This window comes from Punica granatum, chromosome 2, assembly GCF_007655135.1.
Source record: "Punica granatum isolate Tunisia-2019 chromosome 2, ASM765513v2, whole genome shotgun sequence".
Lineage (NCBI taxonomy): Eukaryota > Viridiplantae > Streptophyta > Magnoliopsida > Myrtales > Lythraceae > Punica > Punica granatum.
Genome location: NC_045128.1, coordinates 26,282,057 through 26,291,888, shown reverse-complemented (window position 1 = coordinate 26,291,888; position 9,832 = coordinate 26,282,057).

Sequence of the window (9,832 nt, the reverse complement as noted above, 5' to 3'; positions counted from 1 at the left end):
ACACCACGATAATCGAACCTTAAGCCTCTATAAGTTATTAGGCGACGGTGAGTCAATATACAACATTCACTTTCTCTATATCTCATTGTCTTTAACTCGTGGAATTAAATCATTTCGCATTAATGCTGTGATCATTTGGGATTATTCATTTTAAGGTGTTGGATATCTATACATATATAAAAGCTGGAGCGAAATATAGAGTTATACCACATAGGATATGGGAGGATATTTGTTACGTGACTATTCATGTCATTATCAATAGAGATGGAACAAATAGTGCGAAATTATACTGCCACATCGCTATGGAAGTTGAAAGGATGGAAGGCTATATTTATACTTACATCCATACTCAATTATATGTATTTATTATAAGAAAGCAAAATATCACACAAAAGGAAAATAATGGGGTATTGTGGAGAGGGATAGGAAGTTGGCTCAAGGATTGGTGTGGGTGAGCACAAGATTGAGAACTTTTTTTCATCCTCAGGCTACTCTCTTTTGCCTACAATGAGGTTGAAGATGATATTTTCATATTTGGTGGGCATTGATGAAGGCACAATGTAATGAAGTGGTTACGGCATATGAATCTGTCGCAATAGAAACGCATTAGAATTTCAACTTTTGAGTAGGAAGCGTTCATTATGATCAAGGGAAACTACAAAATTCAAATCTTGGAGTCACGTCAGTACTTCCCGTTATGCAAGAATTGGAAATATTTGTCCAAATGTGGTAGATACTGAAAATTTATTTGTTTGTGGAATTAAAGCTATACCTTTGTATCCTTTTTAATCACTATCAATATAGATGTCCGCTTGCTTAGAATGAATTCAGTAAAACTACAAAGATAATTGAGAATGTTTTGAACTAGAACTCCAAGCAATGGAGCCTGATAGGAACAATAAGGTTGTGGGTCTTTTAGCTATCTAAGAAACTTTATTACAACACCTTATAATTTCTAGGTATTTACAATATAGTTTGGTTATTCTGGGAATGTAGATCTTACACCAACAACACAAAGAACTGAAATAAAAGTTTTTCAATATGGAAGTTTATATTTTAAATTAATTTTATGACACATCCTCCCTAATTACTAGATATTGTGAACACATACACAGGATTTACAATTTTCGTACAAATGTTGATTTACTTATTGACATAGTTGTCGTGTTAGTTTCATTTGAAAGTAATAATTTGTGAGGTTAGTGATTTATTACTTCCTCTTTTCTATTTTAGCCCGTAGAGATCCAAGAAATATATTCTTTGTTGGCTATATTTCATTTCTAATACCAGTCAATAATCTTTTCTTAATCTCAGCACTTCAAGCCTGCGCATATGTGCAGGCCTTACATATAGTTATGTCTAACATGAGGCGCAAACTTTGCAGCTCATCATGGTTTTGGAATCGTACGAGTGAACTAGCATTCAGAATATGCTCTCATACTGTCTTAAATTTTATACTAAAGTTACAAATAGATGGAAATATTTTTTACTTAAAAGTTGAAGCCAATAAATGATAGGATTTAACGGTTTTATATACCTAAACCTTTTTCTTTATTTTTTTGGAATTGAGATTCTCTATTTCAACTCTCAACAAAGATATTATACCATTTTTTTCTCATGAGTTGGAAAATCTAGGGAAGCCGCCTCCACTCCTAATCTCACGCGCTTGGCAGTTTGCAACTACGAAGAGGGAAATAGATAATATGGGAAAATTTTTGAAGAAGTCATATTCTTCTTAATTTCAATTATCTCAAGCCGTAATTAAGAATTGGATGGAGGGTATATAAATATAACTTGGACTTCTCTCAACCAGGACTCGGTTCGTAAGTATTTCGAGCCATTCCTCAGTTCCTTATCAATTAATAACTTTTCGAGTCTCTCTCTTTAATATGTTTGCCCTCATAGTCCGCATTTTTAATATACGGACATGCAATTTCCTCTAGTTCAAAAAAAAAAAAAAGACTGACTAATTTAATGAAATCTAATTCTAGAAAATAAGGATAAAAATATGGACCATTGCAATCAAGCAATTATATATAAACAACATAAAAAAGTACTTAAATAAAAATTATTCTTTTTTGGAGAAATTTTAGATTCGAGTCTCCCTGAAAATTATGTAGAAAAATACTTCAATTGGACAACCTGCACCCGTGGACTTGTAGAATGTTCACGTAGATGGTATGATTAGTCGGATGAAGTCCAGATATCCTCTTTATTAAAAAATATATATATATTCTTAAAATGAGGTAGTCTACTAATTCAGATAAAAAATGGTCCAAAATTCTCATTATGAGCTGACATTCATCTTACTTAACTATCGTTCAACCTGCAGAATGCCTTACTTTGATCCAAATGTGCATGCAATACGTGGACGGTACGACTAGTTATTAATTTAAACCTAGGTAGTAATGGCGTGTCGGAAAAGCTTCACAAGGGAGAAAGGAGCCAAACACAAGAGTTTGATCTGAACAAGCTCTAACTTGCTTGTCCCTTTAGAAAAGCGGATTTTGCGGTTGAAGTATATGCTATTAGAAAACAGATAATGCCAAATTAGAAAATACAAAATGTTTGACGTTTGCGCACATGTCAGCAAAATGAGATCCTGAGCGATCATCATCCATTCTGTCCTATGCGTACTTAGTCTAAATTTTACATGTGTATTTAATAGGACATATACGTGTATGCTGCGCACACCCATGCCACTGGCCCACGACTGCCATATATATGTGTGTGTGTATATATATATATATATATATATATATATCATTATCCTTATCATTATCGTGTTGGTAGGACTAAGGAGGGGCGAACGGGTGGGTTTTCCAACCCTCAGGCACCTCCCCCCTCCCTTTCTGTTTTAAAAATAATTCAATATTTTTTATTATTTTTACTAAATTTAGGTCTATAAATATTTTTGTCAGTATACTCACTTGATATTCAAAAATCCATTAGGTCCGATTAATTGAGGCTCCAGCGAGATCGTCCACTCACTAAGGAATTAACCTCTCCCGATTGTAAATTCTTTTCGATAAGAATAACCTCTTTTTCATAACAGACCTACCCCTCTTTATGAAAAATAAAAATCAACATTTTTAAATTTTACTATTTTTATGTATATATATATTTTTTTCCTTTGTGCACATTTGATATTTGGAAATCCACTAGGTATAATCAATCTAGACTCGAGCGAGGTCGTTCACCCACTAAAAAGATAAACCCCTCTCAATCATAAATTCTTTCCAATAACAAGACTTGTCCTTGTGGCATTGCCTAGGTTAACAAGTGCCGACTCACATAAATCTTTTCAACATTTTGAGATTTTTATTAAATTTAGGTATATAACTATCTTTTTTCGTGTGCACACTTGATATTCGAATGTCCACTAGATCAGATTAATCTAGACTCGAATGAGGTCATTGACCCACTAAGGGATAAACTTCTCCCGGTTGTAAATTCTTTTCAATCGAAAGACTCACACATGAGGCCCTACTAAGGATAACAAAGGTCGACTCACTTAAAAACATCTCACGTTTAACCCATATCAAGTCGTTAGCAATTTAATTAGCCTCTTTTTATTTGTGACTTTTTATATGTGGATCACTTGATTTTCAAAAGTCTACTAGATCTAATAATCTAGGTTCAAACAAGATTGGCTTACTTTTCAATCGTGAAATATATTAATTTAAGTAATATTCTACATTAGTCTTTACATGAACTATTATGATAAGTCAAAAGTTTGATGAAATTTTTTTCCGACCCACGACCCGGCGCGGATAGAATGCCCTAGTATATTAGTATATTACTATCTGTGCTTTGTCGCAGATCATGCATTTTATATTTTCTTTTTTTAATCTTACTAATTTAATAATGAAGTTTCTCGTTGTAATATTCAAGAACTTTTAAAATTATTTCATTTTTATGGGTTATAACAAAGGACGAATAAATACTATGGTAAATGGTCTGAAAAATCGTAAACTTTCGATCTTGTCTCAGATTTATAATCTATTATTAGTATTATTTATCTTTTTATTTTTGATGGGAAGGTAATGGGTGATGGTGCAAAAAAGAAAAAGTAACGGAACAGTATTACGAATCAAATAATATATTTATGCTGTGAATAAAATAATGTTACTGTATTAAATCGCCCAATAAAATAAACTAGTATGCTTTGGTGAATTTTTTTGTTTTTCTTATTTTATTCGTTAAAAATTAAATAAAATACATAATATAATAAATAAAATATTAAAATAATATAAAATTTATGAATTTTTTGAGTACGAAAGACTTTCGTATTCTCCCTCATATTACTCCAAAGTATGTAAATTTATATACTTTTACATGCTTTATTTCTCTGGGTAATCATATATACATACACAAACCCGATATAGCATTTAAAGATAAGACATATCTATACCGATAGAAACAATTTGTTAAAAAGATTTTTAAAAAAATGTTGGTATGGACTATTTGAAGGTACTGAAAAAAGTTCCATTAGTAAAAGTCCCTTTCATCAAATTTGGACTGTTAATAGTAGCTGAAAATCTATTCCTTCAGAAATCAATATATACTTATCTCAAGACAATGCGTAAGTATACGTATACACTAATTGTTCAATATACCTTCTTTTTTTTTTTCAACCTGGGGTGCTCGTGCTTCACCCGACTGATTCCCTGGGCTCCATAAACCTCCGGTAACGCATGAAGTGGGTAATCATACCAAAAGTGCTCTGGTGGCTCTAAAGAATTTTGAAACTGGGATTGGATGGATACATATTGGTGCGACAAAGCCCTATTCTAATCTAACAGTTTAAAAGGCTATACATTTAAAAAGGTTTTTCTTGGTATTCTATTGTGGAGCATCTGCAGAAGATTGCCATATGTCTCGAAAATATGAAGATGGCAGTGGCACTGACCTGCTAGCTATATGCTCGTACTTTTCAATTTAATGTAAGTCATCTGCTAAAGAAATAATTGGTTCTTACGAAATGAAGTGCATAATTTTGTAAATTTTAAGGATGAGTTGTTATAATCAAGATGCCAAGTCATGTTTTAAACAAGTAATAATTACTTCCACAGCATATATAATTAAAGACCGTATGAAAAGTAATTAGGTTATTTATTTTATTTTCGAACAAAAACATAAAGAATGCGTCTGTGTACTGTATTATATATATATATATATATATGGTGGATTAAATAGATTATTTTCTATATTTTTCATGTTTGAAATACAGTCTTATATCTGTGATTTGTAAACATACTCAGCCAGAAAGGAAAGACATATTTTTCTTGTGTCCGTGTACGATGATTCCGCCTCAAATTAGTTATACGTAACTTTCAGAAGGGGGACCTGATTGGGGTCAGCAAGGTAGATAGGTTGCGATATTCCCAAACATAAATGCCCGACTTTTCTTGAATTGCGATGCCGGGGAAGGAAAAACCTCTCCTTCCACGTCCATGTTTCTTGATAATATAGACAAATGATCTGTATAAATTATAGTAATCGTAATATGCCGATTTGACAATTTGACAATTTGACATTTTTTACCAACTTTGTCCACCACCAGCCGGGCAAGGTGTCCGGGTATCATAGACCGCCGGCAATCTCCTCGTCGCATTGGCCCCACCATCCCGTTTTATAGTTTAATTTTTTTGTAATCTTTTGACTTTTTGAAAATATTGTTTTCAATAATTAGAAATACATACAAATAATGGAAAATTAATGGAATAAGCTTTCAGCTACAAACAGTACGATTTTAAAATTTTGTGTATAAATTTCTGAAATTTCTCTAAATTTGTAATAAATAGAAAATGGGTCATAGTTCGTTTTGTATTTTTTTTTGAAATTTGCTCTTTGTTTTAGCTTATTTTTATCTGCCCATATAATCATTTTTCCATGTGCAGAATTCTCCTACGAAGTCTTTCTCGGCTAGATCTCCTATTCTATAAACTATTAGTTCCTAAAACAAAATAGCGGGACCTATACCATCGAATTTGAATAAGAACCTGCAGCGAAATTATATTCGTCAGTATCGCTAGCTAGTTCGAGGATTCATTTGAAACCTTTTTCTCTTTTTTATTCAAAAACACTTTCCCCCTCTTTTCTTGGTGAAAAATCATAGAAAATATTACCCCTTCTCATAATTTCGAAGAAACGGAGAATATAAGATTACTTTCATCCCAATAGTACGATTTCCAAGATTTAAACTTGTAGATCTCTTTTATACAAGTTGATGTTGTTTATTACTCAACCAATATATTGTTGGTACTTTTTTTCTCTCTTATGCGTTGGCAAAAAAAAAATGTTCCCTCTTTTTACAGTGTGTACCCAAAATGTTCCATTTTTTTCGATTACAAGGGAGATCCATGCAACTAGTACAATGAAATTAAAATCTCAATATTTAATAAACGGGTTATAGGTATTTCCACTAAGTATCAAACCTGCAATCTCCAGATTATCAGGAGAGAGTAACGCTACTGCACTATACCCCTTTGATAAATACTCCTTTAGCCCCTCAAAGTAAAATGTTCCCTCATTTTTTAAAAAAGGTTATATCTCGGGAATGACACTTCTCAGCTGCCCCTCTAAGGGTCTCTCTATCATGTTCCCTTGTCTTGGCCGCGGGCTCGCCATGTCACCACACATCCATCAGCGTTTTGGGCACACTAATAAGTTAGTCTTCGAAGTCTTGAAGCCTAGAAATTAATTCCTGCAATTTCCTTCAATAATGATTTTTCTGTCTCATGTAAGTTAGGTAAATCATCCGGATTACCTTTTACTTTTGTGGACTATGTTGCACAATTTCCTTTGGAGTTAATTCATGTGGATGTTTGTTATTCTCTAACTGCATCTCATTTGGGATTTAAATATTATGTTATATTTGTTGACGATTTTTCCCTATTCACTCGGCTACTTCCCATGAAATTCGAATGGAAAGTTTTTGATAATTTCCAAATTTTTCAAAACAAAATGGAAAATCTACTAAATAAGAAAATCAAGATCTTTCAATGTCATGGTGGTTTAGAATTTAATAATTCTAAATATCGGGATTTATTCAACAAGTCAGGAATTACCTTTCCCATATCGTGCCCTCGTACTCCGCAACAAAATAGTGTAGCAAAAAGAAATCATCATCATGTCCTTGATACAATTCGCACTTTTCTTGCTCATAGTCATCTCCCACAAAGGTTTTGGGTTGATGCTTCGCTCATAGCAGTTTTTACAATCAATAGACTTCCTCCGATTTTACAAAACATTTCTCCATGTGAAAAATTATTTGTCAAAACACCGGATTGTGGATTTCTACGCACGTTTGGGTGTGTTTGTTATCCCAATCTCACACCTTATGCCTTGAATAAACTTGCACCTCGATCCAAACCTTATGTTTTTATTGGCTATGTGAGCAAGCACAAGGATTATTGGTGTCTTTATGTGACTACCAACGTGTTTATGTCTCATCATGTCCGATTTGATGAGTCACATTTTCCTTTGGTAAAAGGTAATGTTTCTATGCCTCAAGAAAATTCTTCTGGTCTGTTCAAGTCCTTCCCGATGCCTATTCCTGCCGCTGATCCAGATCAGGCCCTCTTTCGGTTATAGCCTCTGCCCATCCTTGGGTCCAGCCCAACATCATCACATCAACCCAATTCGTATTATGTCGCTTCCTTGCCTAGTCCGGCCGATCTGACCAACACAGTATAACCCCTCTACCTTCTCCACACAGTCCAACCCCTCAGTCTCCATCTAGCCCATCAGTCTCCTCCACACAGTCTAGCCTATCAGTCTCCTCCACACAGCCCAGCTCGTCCTCCCATCTCCCATCTAAGTCCGCCCAATCTCCTGATCTGCCCACTACAACGTAGATGGTCCAAAACCAACATCTTGTGATCATAGGTGGAAAATCCGATATAGTCAAAACGAATCCAAAGTATTCTTTTCTTGCCTTTCCTGCCACTGTCACGGAATCTACATGTTACTCGAAGGCAATCAAAGATCCAAAAATTCCGAAATGCAATGGCCGAAGAGTTTAATACTCTCATCCAAAATGGAACATGGAGTTTGGTACCTCCACCTTCTAGGGCTAATGTGGTAGGTAGCACTTGGAAGTTACGACTTAAGTATCGGGCAAAAGGTAGTATCAATCATTATAAGGTCTGTCTAGTTTCTCAAGGATCCCGTCAACAGACAAGTATTGACTATCATGAGACTTTTAGTCATATGGTAAAGCCATCTACCATTTGTTTAATCATTGCTCTTGCATATTCATCCTCTTAGTATATTCGTCAACTCGAAGTAAAAAATGTGTTTTTACATGGCCACTTGCAGAAGGAGGTCTACATGCGTTAGCCTCTTGGATTCGTTCACCTTTTATTGCCTAACCACATTTGCCGCCTTCATAAGTCTTTGTATGGCTCAAAAGAGGCTCCTAGGGCATGGTTCACCCGCTTTTGCTTATTTCTTCGTTCCCTTCGGTTCATCTCCAATCCTATTGATTCTTCTCTTTTCATACATAGAAATGGCCAACACAGTATCCTATTATTACTCTATGTTGATGATATCATCTTCACTGGCAGCTCAACCTTACTCCTAGATTGCTTTGTCAAGATTCTTTCTGATAAGTTTACCATGAAAGATCTAGGACCACTACATTTCTTCATTGGGGTTTAGGTCAAGCGTTCTCTGATACGCTTTTCTTGTCCTAGAAAAAATACATATCCAATGTCCTGGCTAAATATGGCCTTGATAACTCAGCTGCAATTAAAACACCACTACCATCACATAGTAATCTATCATTGACCGATGACGAGTTATTATATGATTCTACTGAATATAGGAGTGTGGTTGGTGCTTTACAGTACATAACAATCACTTGACCTAACATTTGCTTTGCTATTAATCTAATTAGCCAGTTTATGCATGCACCAAGACAACTCATTTGCAGGCTACCAAGAGAATTATGCGGTATCTTTGAGGAACTATATCACATGGACTAACACTATGTCGGTCCTCATATCTACATATTACAGCCTACGCTGATGCTGATTGGGTTGGTTGTTCGAACAGAGGCGATCAACAACGGGATATGCGGTGTTCATCGAGCCTAATCTCATTTCCTGGCATTCTAAGAAATAGCCCATTGTGTCTAAGAGTTATATCGAAGCGGAATATCGTGCATTAGCTTACGTTGTTGCAGAGACGCTCTGGCTCCGTCAATTAATTCAAGACATTGATCGTCACTCTCTGAGCCCCATCATTAATTGCTGTGACAACATAAATGCCACGTATCTCATGACTAATCCGATTTAACATCAACGGTCTAAGCATATAGCGGTTGACTAACACTTTGTTCAGGAGCGGCTTCAACGTGGGGTCCTTCTAGTACGATATGTACCAACGGCAAATCAGTTAACCGGCATTCTAACTAAGAATTTATCGGGGTCCTTTTTCCTATCTCATTGTCGCAATTTGTTAGTGTCTGCGCCCCCAATAGATTGAGAGAGTGTATTAGAATATATTTCAGTATCTCTAGGATACTCTTGCCTTGTATAGCTTACAATGTATTGAGACACCATTATTGTAGTACCTACGACTATATATGAGAAAGACCAAATTGGGTCACGACTAGTATTATTCAGATCCCCACTTGATAGTTTAGAAGTTTCGAGCTCGATTCTCATGATTGATCTATCTCTATTTTTTATTAGGTTCGATTTCCTTATATTAGGCCTATAGGTTTCTCTGGTAACCGAGAAAAGAGGTTGGCCTATTTTTTATAATAGACTAAGAGCATGACTTCCTTGAGCAAGACCTAAGTTCAAGTCACTATAAAATC